This window comes from Orycteropus afer, unplaced genomic scaffold (assembly GCF_000298275.1).
Source record: "Orycteropus afer afer isolate SDZICR_OR568_19922 unplaced genomic scaffold, OryAfe1.0 scaffold00184, whole genome shotgun sequence".
Taxonomy (NCBI): domain Eukaryota; kingdom Metazoa; phylum Chordata; class Mammalia; order Tubulidentata; family Orycteropodidae; genus Orycteropus; species Orycteropus afer.
This window is the reverse complement of record NW_006921771.1, coordinates 1,327,549-1,333,426: the sequence shown is the minus strand read 5'-3', so window position 1 is coordinate 1,333,426 and position 5,878 is coordinate 1,327,549.

Sequence of the window (5,878 nt, the reverse complement as noted above, 5' to 3'; positions counted from 1 at the left end):
GCTACCAGAGCTCCTTCAAACCCACTCAGATTGCTATTAGCAAAAAGAAATATAATAATAAATGTTGGTAACCAAAACCCCACTGCTGTCAAGATGATTCCGACTTATAGCATGGTGCAATGCCTAAGGCATTTGACTGCTAACCAGAAGCCCGTCTGTTCAAACCCATGAGCCACTCCTTGGAAGGAAGATTGGACAAACTACTTCTGTAGAGATACCACCTTGAAAACCCAAGGAGGGGTCACTATGAATTGGAATCGACTCGTCGGCAGTGAATTTAGTTGTATGGCTTTATAAGACAGAATAGAATTGTTCCGTAATATTTCAAAGGCTCTAAATATTTATAGAACAGCCTGATATCTTTCTCCTGTGGCACAACTGGTGGCTTTGAAGCTGCCGATCTTTCAGTTTGCAGCTGAGTGTTTTAACTACTGCACCGTCAGGTAAAGATGTGGAGAACTGGAATTCTCATATATTGCTGGTGGAATTGTAAAATAATGCAAGTGCTTTGAAAATATCTTGGAATTTTTCTAGTAAATTAATCACAGAGTTACCATATAATCCAGTAATTTTACTCCTAAATATATATCTAAGAGAAATTAAAATATTTGTTTACACAAAAGTTGTACACAGATGTTTATGGCAGTTTTATTCATTATAGCCCAAAAGTAGAAACAATGAAATGTCTATCAACCAATGAATGGATAAATGAAATGTGGTATATCTATATAGTGGAATGTTATATGGAAATAAAAAGGTAATAGATTATTGATGTACCCTACACCATTTTGCTAAGTGAAATAAGCTTGCAATATGATACTGTATATTTGTTATTCCACTTATATGAAATTTCCAGAATAGGCAAATTTATAGAGATGGAAAGTAGACATACATTCTGAGGGCCAGGGTAGAAGTGGAGAATGTGGGCTAGGGAGTAACTACTGTTACAAGATTGCAGAGCTCTGAACATACTAAAATCACCACATTGTACATTTAGGGTAGAATTTTATAATATGTATATTAGTAGATTTGTTGTTGTTTGTTGTTATGTGCCATTGATTATAACTCAATAAATCTATTAAAAGAAGAAGAATGCAACAAACAAAATGAAATAAAAGAAAAAGCTGTTTCTATATTATTCTTCTCCATTCCTATTAATACTGCCCTAGGCATATTCCTTAATCTTCTCTTGTATTCTTATACCTGTCTTTAAGTGGTATGTATGACTCCACACTTAATTTACTCCAACATGTTTAGTAGTTAAACACTTAAATACAGAACAAAGGAAAAAAAAAAAAGCCATTAGCTAATTTAAGAGTATATCATGTTTAACACTTTCTTCTTCACCAAATGGAATCACTCACCAATCATATGTATTATCTCAATTCTCTCTCAAATCTGCTCTTTTGCCATAACTATCATACAAATCCAAACCACCATCTCTTCTCTGTTTTAGTAAAACACCATTTTAGTTTCCCAAGTGATTTCCACTACTCCACTTTTGTCTACTTCTAATGTCTACTTCTATTTCTATTCTTCACAATAGAACAAAAAGATTTAAAACATGCAGACAAAATTAAGTCCCTTAATTTCTTAAAATGTTTTAGTTGTTTCTGACTGGGATAAAGACCAAAAGATAAAGTCCACCAATTTATCAAGATTTCCTGCCTGTAGGGAACTGGAACCTGCTTGTCATTCACACTTTCCTCTTTTCCTTCTCTCTATTCTTTGGACTCCATCCATTCTATCCATCTTTCAGGTTTTTTTTTTTTTTTTTTTTTAATGCACTACACATAAGCTTGCATAAGCCATAAAACATGAAATCCACTCTTCTTAAAATACTTTTATTTTTCATTGCAATCATCTACCTTGTTAAGCTTTTCTTCATTTGTTTATATATATAAAAAAGCTATTTAGTTATTGTATTTTATAGAAGAATGTGATTTCCCAAAAGCAGGAACTACATCTGATTTATTCCTCACTGTAGCTTCAGATCAAGGAGCTCTGGGTGGCGTAGTGCCTAAAGCATTTGACTGCTAACCAGAAGGTTGGCAATTCAAACCCACAAGCCACTCTGCAGAAGGAAAACTAGGCAATCTACTTCTGTAAAGATTTACTGTCTCAGAAACTCAATGGGGCTCATTACGAATTGGAATCAACTCGATGGTAGTGAGTTTGATTTTTTTTTTGGATTGTAGCTTAGATTAGTGTTAGAAAGTTAAGGATGTTGTGAAAGATATTTAGAAATTTGCTATTTTCCACTGACTTTGAGCTAAGCTCTTCATGAGTCTTAAAGGCCCCCATCATTTGCCAATACAATCCCATTTTTGCTAATCTATAAAATGTAATTCACATTATATTCCCTGAATCACAATGGATCTGTGATCTCATTGCCCTATTTACTGTGCTAAGTACACCTTGCAGCATACACTCCCAGTTTCATTTCTTTATTCATTTTCAAAATATTTTCAAGTGCAAGTTTCCAAGTCTCTTTTGGCATCCATTTTGGTCTTTCCTTTCTTTCCTGTCTTTTTAATCACTTTTTACTTTTTTCACATATGATGTTCTTCATGTTATCCTACAACTCATGTGGCCTTCAGTCATAAGTGTTCAATATGTCAAATCTGTTCTTGAGATGGTCACTAAATTCCAGTGTAATATACTCAAATTCATACTTTGGCTACTGCGAATTTCATTTAATTCCCTTCAGTTTCAACTTAAACTTGCATACTGCAGTTTTCAGACTGCAAATGTTGATCAAAATCTTCTTTAATTATTCCATCTTTGGCGTTAGTGGCTGGTCCATAAATTTGAATAATAGTCATTAACTAGTCTTCCTTGCAGGCATAGGGATATTATCTTATCAAGGACAGGGGAGTACTTTTTTATAGATATCATTTTTTTTTTTTTTATGAGGACGAATGCAACACCATTCCTCTTCAATTTTTTATTCATAACATAATAGAATATATGATTTTCTGATTCAAAATGGCCATACTAGTCCATTTTATCTCACTAATACCTAGGATCTCTATCTTTAAGTGTTCCATTTCATTCTGGCAACATCTAATTTTCCTAGATCCATACATCATATATTCCGTGTTCAAGATATTTGCAGCTGTTTCTTCTCATTTTGAGTCATGGCACATCAGTAAAGGAAGATCTGAAAGCTTTATTATTCCGTTATCATTAAGGAAGAGTTTACTTTTAGGAGGCAACTCTTCCCTAGTCCTAATTTCAGTTCCAGCACAATATCAGACAGTGTTTTGCTGCTATTCATAAGGTTTTCCCTGGCTGATATTTTCATAAGTTGATTATCAGGTCCTACTTTCTAGTCTGTCTTAACCTAGTAGCTCCACTGAAACCTGTCCACCATGGGTGATGTTTCTGGTATTTGAAATGCGTAAGACATAACTTCCAATACTACAAACAGCCACCATATTGTGACAAACTGAGAGTTGAGTAATTAAGCAAATGAGCTGAACAGATGATTTCAAAGGGTCACTCAAGAAAGCGAAGTGTTTTCATCAGATGTGCAAAGATCTGGAGTTAAAAAAAAAAAGGGAAAACACTTAGACATTCTTAAGCTGAAAGAATTAAAGAAAAAAATAAAGCCTCAATTGCAATACTGAAGGATTCTGTAGACAAAATATTAAATGATGCAGGAAGCATCAAAAGAAGATGTAAGGAATACACATAATCACTGAAACAAAAAGAATTGGTAAATGTTCAACCATTTCAGGAGGTAATATATGATGAACAGACAGTATTGAAGGAAAATGTCCAAGCTTCACTGAAGTCATTGATGAAAAACATTGTTCCAGGAATTGACAAAATATCAGTTGAAATGTTTCAATAACCAAATGTAATGCTGGAAGTGCTCATATATCTATGCCAAGAAATTTAGAAGACAGTTACCTGGCTGACTGTCTGGAAGAAATCCTTATTTGTCAAAGAAAGATGATCCAACAGAACGTGAAAATTATCTAGCAATGTCATTAATATCTCACACAAGTAAACTTTTGCCAAAGATAATTTAAAAAATGGCTGCAGCAGTACATCAACAGGGAACTGCCAGAAATTCAAGCTGTACTCAGAAGAGGATGTGGAACAAGGTATATCACTGTTGATGTCAGATAGATCTTGGCTGAAAGTAGAGAATACCAAAATGATATCTACCTGTGTTTATTGACTATGCAAAGGTATTCAACTGTATGCATCATAACAATTATGGATAATATTGTGAAGAATGGGAATTAAATAAAACAAACAACAACAGCAACAACAACAACAAAAAACTCACTGCCATCGAGTCGTTTCCAACTCATAGCAACCCTTCCTTGGGTTTCCGAGGTAATATCTCTATGGAAGTAGCTTGTTCAGTCTTCCTTCTGAAGAGTGGCTGGTGGGTGTGACCTCTCAGCCTTTTGGTTATGAGTCAAATGTCTTAGACACTACGCCACCAGAGCTGGGAATTATATAGAACACTTAATTGTGCTCATGTGGAACCTGTACATAGACCATGAGGCAGTAATTCAAACAGAAGAAGGGGATATTGTGCAGTTTAAAATCAGGAATGTTGTGAGTCAGGTTTGTATCCTTTCACCATACTTATTCTTCTGTATGTGAAACAAATAATCTGAGAAACACAACTTGTGATATGCAGATTACATAACATTACTTGATGAAAATGAAGAAGGCTTGAAGAACTTACTGCTGAAGATCAAAGACTACAGACTTCAGGATGGATAACACCTCAACATAAAGAAAACTAAAATCCTCACAACTGGACAAATGAGCAACATCTTGATAGATGGAGAAAATTGAAATTGTCAAAGATTTCATTTTACTCGGATCTGCAATCAACATCCAAGGACACATGCAATCAAACTATGTATTGCGTCGGGCAAATCTACTGAAAAAGATCTTTTTAAAGTATTAAAAAACAAAGATGGACAAAGGTGTACCTGACTTAAGATGGTATTTTCAGTTGCCTCACATGTATGTGAAAGCTAGGAAATGAATAAGGAAGAACAAAGAAAAATTGATGCCTTTGAATTATGCAGTAGAAAAGAGTATCGACTATACCATGAACTGCCAGAAGTATGAATAAATCTGTGTGGAAGAGCTACAGCCAGAATGGTCCCTAGAAGTGAGGAGGGCAAGACTTAGTCTCACTTGCTTTGGATATATTATCAGGAGAGATCATCCCTGTAGAAGGACATCATTCTTGGTAAAAAGGGTCAATAAAAAAGAGGAAGACCCTCAATGAGATGATTTGACACATTGGCAGTAACAACTGGCTCAAAAAAGTCATAATTTTGAGGAAGGCATATGACCAGGCAGTGGTTCATTCTGTTGTATATAGAGTTGCTATGACTCTGAACTGACTCACAGCACCTAACACAAATAACAAACAATGCTACCATGTGCCAGGATTTATGCTGGGGATAGTGAAATAGAGGAGAATGAAACAGTTATTATTCCCTTCCTCATGAGATTAAAAGCTCCTTCTGCATATTCAATTTTCCTACCTGCTGTGACTTCTCAATATTTCAGAGTATCAAACCTGGGTTTCTCTTTTGCCATGATCCAACACTCTCTTCTATAAAGTCCTTAACATCCACACTAGTCAAAAAAAAAAAAAATTTCAGTCTTCATAACTTCCATAGTAAAATCTTTCAAGTGACCCCACTTATATTTCACTATTTACTGTATTGAATAACCCCAACTCATTGCCATTGAGTAAATATTGAGTAATATTTACCCTACAGGACATAGCAGAACTGCTCCATAGGTTTTCCAAGGCTGTAATCACTCTGGTAGCATAGTGGCTAAGACACTTGCCTGCTAACCAGACGGCTGGCGGTTCAAACCC